General features: G+C 46.5%; 1 long non-coding RNA gene across 3 annotated transcripts in view; it reads right to left on the reverse strand.

Annotated features, from left to right (window-relative positions):
• The window catches only part of LOC146347454 (uncharacterized), a 156,002-nt gene extending 148,315 nt beyond the window's left edge, over positions 1–7,687 (reverse strand). For all 3 annotated transcript variants that reach the window (XR_014789880.1, XR_014789881.1, XR_014789879.1), the window contains exon 1: positions 7,522–7,687. This is a non-coding gene — a long non-coding RNA (uncharacterized LOC146347454). The remainder of the gene's footprint in view (positions 1–7,521) is intronic.
• Between the last annotated feature and the right edge of the window lie 1,441 nt (positions 7,688–9,128).

Genomic DNA, 9,128 nt, shown 5'->3' on the forward strand with positions numbered 1-9,128 from the left:
AGTTATCCATGTTCTGATAACCTTTCGCTGGATTACTGCAATGCGTTATACATGGGGCTACCTTTGAAAATGGTCCAGAAACTTCAGCTAGTCCAAAATAGGGCAGTGAGATTGTTAACAGTAGGGATGTCGGAGAATTTCTCCACGAATCTCCGGGAGGCCGAACACCAACGCATTCGGCCCCCCGAAATTGGTGGAGAAACGGTCCGCCACCCCCCCGGGATGGGACTTACCTTGGTTGAATGTCCCTGGCGGCGGCGGCTCCCGGCGGTGGTTCGGCGGTAGCGGCCGGTCTTCTGACCAGCTGCCGCCGCCGCCATTTCCAAGTAAAACAACAACAACAACAACAAACATGATAGGCTACGTAAAGATTTACGTAGCCTATCACGGCTAGATTTTCAAAAACCACCGTGATAGGCTACGTAAATGTTTACGTAGCCTATCACGGCTGACTTTGGGGGGGGAGGGAAAGCGCGTACGCAAATGGTGGCATTTGCATTCCTTATTTGGGCATGTGTAGTCTTCGTAAACATTTACGTAGACTATGGCAAAAATAAGGGCAACGCTATTTGCGTTGCCCTTATTTTTGCCGTAGTCTTCATAAATGTCTACGTAGACTACACGTGCCCAAATAAGGAACGCAAATGGCGGCCTCCATGGGCACCCCCATTTGCATACGAGCTTTTTTTTTTTCCAAAGTCAGCCGTGATAGGCTACGTAAACATTTACGTAGCCTATCACGGCTGACTGCAGGGACGCAAACGGCGGTGGCTACGGCCGCCGCCATTTGCGTCCCGGCAGGAGAAGAGGTTTCGCGGCCAGAGGGATGGGGCGCCTCTCCCCTGGCCAGAACTTCGGCCGGAGGGATGGGGCGCTTCCCCCCCCAGAATTTCGGGGGGGAGGGACAGCACACCTCCCCCCCACCGTGAAGCAAGCTGCGGGACCAAGTAAGGGACTTTCATCCATACCTAGTTAACAGGGACTGGCCAATGAGATCACATTATGCCACTACGTTTCCAGTTGCAATGGCTGCCAGTCCATTTCCAGGCCTAATTCAAAGTGCTGATATTAACATTCAAAGCCCTTAACAGCTTGGGGCCAGGTTATCTGAAGGATCGCCTCCTCCCATATGTGCCTGCCCGGACCCTGAGATCATCTTCAGGTCCTTCTCTGGAAAACCCTGCCAAAGGAAGTGAGACAGGTGTAGGGATGTCAGAGAATTCCGCCACCAGTCTTGGTGAGGCCGAATGCCAGTGCATTCGGCCCCTCAAAATCCGTGGCGGTCCGAAGCCCGCGCCCCCCCACCCCACGAAAGTCGCGCGAAACAGAGCATTTACCTGCTGCCATCCACGCTGACTTGCGAATGGCGGCTGCGTTGCGGCCACCATTCACTTCCTCATCATAGCTGTGATAGGCTACATAAATAATTACGTAGCCTATCACGGCTAACAGAGGGATGCCGTGATAGGCTACGTAACTATTTACATAGCCTATCACGGCAAGCTAAAAAAAAAAAAAAAAACAGCGTACGGAAATGGCGGTGGCTACGGCAGCCACCGTTTGCATTCCCTTTTTTTCGCTGTTTTAGCCTACATAAATATTTACGTAAGCTATTACGGCAAAAAAAAAAGGAACGCAAATGGCGCCCACTACTTGCTGGTGTGTTTTTTTTGGCTGCAGGCTGCCCAGCGGCTGGATGTCCGGCTGCAGGCAGCCCCAGCCGGCGGCTCCGCAGAATCTCCGTGGAGCTGAGCCAGCTGGGTTAGGATTTCGGGGGGAGGTGCAGAGTGCTTTCCCCCCACTGCGAATCACCCCATTGAAAAGGCAAGTGACTTTCGTACATCCCTAGGCAGGTGGTGGCGACCAGGAAGAGGGCCTTTTCAGCTGTGGCACCACAGCTGTGGAATGAGCTCCCTAGAGAGGTTTGCCTGGCACTTACATTGTACTTCTTCCGATTCCAGGTGAAGACCTTTTTCTTCTCCCAGTATTTTAGCATTTTAGCTTCCTAGTCTTTTAGCTCTGGTGTTCTAAATCTGTATTTTAAATCTCTGCATTGCTGCTAAGTTTTATTCTGGTTGTACTGTTATTTTGTGGTTTAAAGCTTTCATATTTTATACTGTTTCATGCTGCACTTTGTGGTTTTAATTTTTGTGAACCACCTGGAGAGCTTCGGCTATTGGGCGGTATAGAAATGAAATAATAAACAAACAAACAAATAAATAAGTTTAAATTGACCCCTGCCCTTTGGAACTACTGTCTCTAACATTTTTTTACCACCACAACCTTCTTCTTTTTTTGATGGGGTATCTATTGAGTGTTCACATCAGCCTTTCCAACCTGGTGCCCTCCAGAGGTGTTGGATTACAACTCCTATCACTGGCCATGCTGCCTGGCTGGGATTGATGGGAGTAGTGCTCTGACACATCTGGAGGGCACCAGGTTGGGGAAGGCAGCCTTATGCCAGTGAAATAAGACTTCCAGGAGTAAGGCTGCCAGGATCTCACTGACCTAAATCGCATTTCTATATTTTATTTCTGCTGTGATCTGCAAGATTTCGACAGCCTTCTGGGAGCCTCTTTATATGAGTTTTCACAGTGAAAATTAATTTGTGCAACTAAGAAGGATTTCCCTTCCATTTGTGACTAGACTAATGCTATTTTGGGTAATCGTAATATCGATAGCCCCAATATCGTCCCGAATGCATGAGAAGCAGCAACTGCTCAGCCTTGGCAGAAATTTATTCAGAAATTATTACTAGCCTAGTGCCACTTGCTAAATTTGATCTTTCCCTTTTTGAAATATCACCTCCCAGAAGATCTCAAACCTTCTGCAAGATTGTTTTTAACTGGCAATACTGTAGACCATTGGTGGCTGGTGGCTCCAGTTTTGGTGGGGCTGAAAAGCCATCCCCAACCCTATCCCCAAAATAGGTTCAGAACTTTGGATAGCTCCTTTAGAATTCTCACTGGTTCCACTGAAACCTGGAAAGGATTTACAGCCCCACCAAAATAGGAGCCACCAGCCTCCACTGGTGTAGACCCGTTTTGCGCATACATGGAGCTGCTTCACCATGAAATTCTCTGATGTGGTATTAACATGTGTGGGCATACTCTAAACTTGTGGGCAGGGCCAATCACATTGGCCTTTCCCAGTCAGTCAGCACCCCTCTGGGAGGGAGAAAACTGCTTGTGACCCACGTGATCAGGCCTGGCCACATAGTTGCAGTGTTCACACATATACTGCAGGATTGTACCACGGGAAACAAGCTTCCATGTGGCTCTGATGTGCATATGTACTTAGGAGGCTCTGGTTTGCCAGCATTTTCTAACACACACACACACACACACACACACACGTGCTGCATATTCTTCTTTTGTTAGACAATTGAAGCACATATCTCAGATGAATCAGATAATGGAGGAATGTCTCAAACTTTTAAAACATTATGCAGGACTCTCCGAAATGGACAGCTGTGGGGAGTAATCAGTGTAAGCCACTGAAAGAAGCAACAATCTGTGTAGTAACCATTTAGAGAAAGAATTATATTTCTTGCAATCCTGCTTCAGGAGGGCTCTATTTTGCATACTGGGGGTGGGGGGAGATACAAAAGAACCATGGGATTTGGCTTAGGGAGTGTTGATTGCAATGCATCTACTCTAAATATGACTAAGTCCAGATTCAACCCCATATTTACTGAGTTTCATTAAAGGTTCATGCCAAGAACTCCAATTAATGCAAGGTGAAAAGACCAACTACACCAGAAGCAAAACACAAACGATCCTGGTGGATAACCTAGGGTATTGGTATACAGCTGCAAGAAAGGGGCCCACCTCTGAATTCCAGTTGCTGGTGTGGAGAAAGTGGGTAGGGAGACATTTTTCTCCCTCTCTCATAATAATAGAACCTGGGGCCATCCCCAGAAGCTGATCGGCGGGAGATTCAGGACAGATAAAAGGAGGAACTTCCTCACACAGCGCATAGTCAAACTATGGAATTCGCTACCACAAGATGTAGTGATGGCCTCCAATTTGGTTGGCTGTAAAAGGGGGTTAGAGAAATTCCTGGAGGAGAAGGCTAGCAATGGCTACTAGTCCTGATGGCTATCCAGTATGAGAGGCAGTATGCCTGTGTACACCAGTTGCTGGGGAACATGGGTGGGAGGGTGCTGTTGTACTCGTGTCCTGCTTGTGGGTTTCCTGTGGGCAGCTGGTTGGCCAGGCCACTGTGCGGACAGAATGCTGGAATGGATGGACCCGTGGTCTGATCCAGCATGGCTCTTCTTATGTTCTTATGACAAACAGCTGAGGTGGACTGTGGCCACTATCTTCTTCCTGCACACTAGCCATTGATGGAAACAGGGTGCTGAACTAGCTGGACTTTTGGTCTGATGATCTAGCCAGGCAAGACAGCAACCCTACAAATGCCTTCAACATGCTATCTTTTATCGTTGATCAATCATCTGTCTGTGTTTTTAGTAGGGATGTACGAATCCCTTATCTGGCTCTGTTCAGGGGCATCCACAGTGGCGGGGGGGGAGGCGATCCATCCCTTCCCCTGGAATCCTGCCCAGCCAGCTCTGCTCCGCGGCGAGTCCGCAGAGCCACCGGCTGGTCCCATCCGCAGCCGGACTGCCATCCGCTGCCGGGCTGCTGCAGCTGCAAATGGCGGCCGGCATAGCAGTCCCCATTTGCATCCCTACGTTAGGCTATGATAGGCTACGTATATATTTATGTAGCTTATCACGGCAAAGAGCAGGGACGCAAATGGCGTAGCAGATGCCATTTGTGTTCCTGCTCATTCTGTGATAGGCTACGTACATATATACATAGCCTATCACGGCTAACGCAGGGACGCAAATGGCGGCCGCTATGCCATTTGCGTCCCTGTGTTAGCCATGATAGGCTACATATATATATATATACACGTAGCCTATCATGAAAAGAGCAGGGATGCAAATGGTGTAGCAGCCGCCATTTGCATCCCTGCTCTTTGCCATGATAGGCTACGTAAATACTTATGTAGCCTATCACGGCTAACGTAGCAAGGGCAATGGAGGCCGCAGACTGGGGCTGCCATTCGCACCCGCAGGCGAGGGCAGCGGATGGCTGTCACAAAGTAGGGTCTGCCCCGGGGAGGTTTCGTGGGGTGGCAGGGGGGATTGCTCCATTCCGCCACAGACTCCAGGGGGCCGGATTCTCTGGCCTCACTGGAGTCTGTGGCAGAATTTTCGAATTTCCCCTAGTTTTTAGATGAAGTGGCCTTTGCTTTCAGAGGACATAACTGGCTGCATGCCTCCTCCTGTGTGTGGTGTTAACAAGAGGAAACGGCTTCAGCAATCAGCGGAACGGCTGCTTTCACATACTGGGCTATTCATGAAGTTGTCGCTGCTGCTGTTTAGCAGCACTTCACCACTTCCATTGTTTTATACAGGAGCTCAGTGGCTGGTTTAATTAAAGTGATCTGAACAGGAATACAGTATGCCAGATGTGTGTTATAAAATAGATTATGTAATGGTAAACTATCATGAAATTTGTGGCAAGGGTTTATGATAACACATTGTTAGCTAATATAAACTGTAATTTGTTTCACTGTTTTAAAACTTTCCCCAAATCTCCCCAACCCCCGCACATACACACCTTTTTAGAGCTCTAATGAACTCTGCAGTTAAGCCTCCAGCATATTGATTTAGGGAGCTTCCTGTTGCTTTGCTGGAACTCAAGTCCATATTCTGGCTTAGCTGGTGAGTGCATTGCAACTGCATTGTAACCAAGTCCTCTTTCAGCAAGCAACAGAAGAGATCTGTCCCACACCTGGATTCTACATTAGTATTAAAATCTCCCAGGTAGGGCTTTGAGTTCCAGAATTTTAGGAGGAGGAAATTCCCAGGATGAGGGGCCAGATATCTAAGGATCAGGCTAGTTTCTGGCCCTCTTGATGAGAGATTTTGCTATTCCCTCTGTTTTCATGACTGTCAGGCTCCACCCCTGAACTACCGAGCCCAGCTAGTTTCTGCCAACCGCCACCTCCTGTCTTGGCCAAATGCCACCAGGGTCCACTGCTGTCCATCAGCCATCACCTTCATCTCCCAGTGTGCCCCCCCCCCCCGGAGACTTTACAGATCTGGCAACGCTTTTGAAAGTGGCCACCAAACTGTGGCTATTGGCCATGCTTGCTATTCAGTCCTATATGTGAAGTAGCTAACTTCCCCCTGACACACACACACACACACACACACACTAAGTTCACATAAAGTTTTCGTATTCAGCTAAACCTCTGGAGCAGAGTTATGAGGAATACATTTGCTTCTTTTATGAAAAAAATTACACACTGTTCTAATTAGCAAGTTGCCAAGTTATAGCATCCAACTGATACATGGGGTGGGGGTGGGGGGCTTTCTGGTGTTGCTTAGACCGACTGAGGCATTTGATAGATATAATCACATAAAGGGAGAATGACGCTCTATACGAAAGAGCGCAAAGGCCTCTAACCTACGAAACATGGTTATCAGACATATAAATGCTTCAGTCAGTGAATAAACATGATCTAAGGCCATTCTTCTATACCAGAACACCATTAAAGGAATAATGTTCTTCCCAGTCGTATATTTACGGCATAAAGCGTGAACAGCCTAGACAAGTCAATCCAGTCTGCCAGCCTAACTTGGAAGCAGGATGTATTGGTTATGTCTTCCCCCTGCACCTCACTTCTCCTATGTTGTTGGCTTTGATATGCTGGTATAGATAACCCACTGACTTTATTCTCTCTTTTTAAAAATGTTGCTAACACAAGTGATCTATTGTCAGTATCTTGATACCAGCTGTAGAATGGAAGCAATTAAAATATGAGGGGGAAATAGAAAGGCGTCTGCATAAAGAAACTGATTTAGAGAGAAAAGAGGAAGAAATTGGCGTGAGGTTTTTCTGCGAATTCCTTGTCTCCAGCCCAATGCCTGGTTGACAGACATTTTAACAAGTGGCGCTACTCCTTCTGTTCCTTTGTATTCAATTAATTGCATAAGGATGGAAGCTGTCTGTCCTTCAAACTCACATAAGTAGGAGCCATTTTTAAATGGTTTGATACGTGCAACTTCTAAACAATCTCTCTTGGCTGTTTTGCCTTCTCTTTGATCCTCAGTTCCAAATAACAACCACCTCTGGCTTCCAGTGACGCCAATTCTAAGTTACTGTAAGGTTTAAACATTTGTTCTTGGATATATTCAAGACTTAAGCTCTCCTAAGGAGTAGTACATGTGGTCTGAAGCACAGAGTGGAGCAATGTCCCCCTCCCTAAATGGAGCTCTTGCTCATTTTCATCCATAGGACATGAGACGTGTTTGAATCCTCTGCTAAGGCATTTGGTTAAACTTAGTGGAAATTACTGCTGTGCCAAAAATGTCTCCCACATTTTTTTTTCGACCCTTCTCATTCAATCTGATAGAAAAGAAACTGTTTTGAAAAGTAATTAAATGGTGAAGAATATTTCAGATAAATTATCATGGGTTGGATTGGGGGGGGGGCTTACCTTATGTAGGTGGTGACCAAAGAGTGTGTGCTAGCATCCTGTCTTTCATTGCACAATCATCTCTCTGGCAGCCTGTAGCATCCTTGGCTTCTCACACTTCAATTAAAGCCCAGGGAATGACATCCTCCCATAGGGCTGTTTCAGGAAGCACAGGCAGGCTGGGAGGCTGCAGAGCAATGGAGAAATGTGTAAGACAAAGAAAACACCAACAAAACGCCCTCGGCCGCTTCACAATGGTTAGGTAAGCTCAAAAATATCACAAAATACATTATAAAACATCATGGGTATGAAGCAGAACAATCGAAGCCTCTTCCAGGGGGAAGAAAACTTTCAGGAAATTGGAGGACAGATTTTGGATCAGCACTAGCTCCACCTCTCCCCTGGAGCTAAACACAACACTGCCCCCCCTCACCTGCATAGTGGATGTAAAATGGGGGGGGGCAGCCTAACACGGATGATGCTGTTGCCACTTTCAGTGGCAGCACAAAGAAACAACAACATTTACAAAAAAAGATGCTGTGATGTAGCTCCTTCCTATGGTGAAGCCCTTCCTGTGAGAAACGGTTGACACTTTCTCCTCTCCCTGGAGAAATTTGGTGAAATTGTTCCTTCAGTTTCTTTGTCCACAAATAAGGTGGAGAATTTTGAGAGGCCATTTGCGCAAAGCAAAGCTCTAGATTTTTCTCATGGCTGAATTACTGCCAAAATCTAGCAGAAATTAAGTGCTGGCGATTTCCGTGTGGGGGTGGTCGTGGCCCCCAGTGGGTTCCATGGACAGAAATTGGCCCCCGATGCCTCAGAAGTTTCCCATACGTGCGCTAAAGCCATCCATGTAGGATGTAAATGGATTATCTTTTTAGGCAGTGAAAGAAGTTTTCTAAATAGTTCTGCAGATTCCCAATTTCAATGGGTGGAAACTGGATCAGTTTCTCTCACATTTGGTAGTGTGAGAGTTTCTTAGGAATATGGGTGATAATAGTTGTCCTTTGGTGTTAGTCCAACAGTAAAATTCTAGCTACTTGATTCAGTTCAGAGAACATGCAGGAGGGAAACCATCTGTCTCCTGTGTGGGGGGACATTGTGTCTGAGAAAACACATGGGGAACAGAAGAGATTGAGCCTTCTGAAATCAGGAATTTGCTTGCTAGGTTTAAAAACACTAGTTTTTTCTCTCAATAAAATGGGGTTAGAAGCTGGTCACTACACAGACCTTAAACATTTAAAACAGATTTAAAGGAAGTTGGGAACACTGCAAAATAGTACTTTTACTATGCAGTCCTGTACAAGCCTGTAAGCCCCATTGATTTCAGTGGAAGATTTCGGTGGATGAGATTTACTCCCAAGTAAGTGTGTGTAGGATTGCAGCCAAACCACATCAAAACAAACATTTGATACTCCCACATCATGCTGTACCAGTGAATACAATAAGTTTACAATCGCACTTCATATTAAAATGCAAGACTCTTTTGGGAGAGCAGGTCAAACATGACAAAGGCTCACATCCTGCAATTTTCTAGAATAATGGGTTGCATCCAATGCTAGTCCTACCTACAGTAGAACTACATTGGAATAGATAGGACTTAAGTTAGATGAACATTGGATACAACT

This window comes from Heloderma suspectum, chromosome 4, assembly GCF_057233095.1.
Source record: "Heloderma suspectum isolate Gila_16-S chromosome 4, 16-S_ref, whole genome shotgun sequence".
Taxonomy (NCBI): Eukaryota; Metazoa; Chordata; class Lepidosauria; order Squamata; family Helodermatidae; genus Heloderma; species Heloderma suspectum.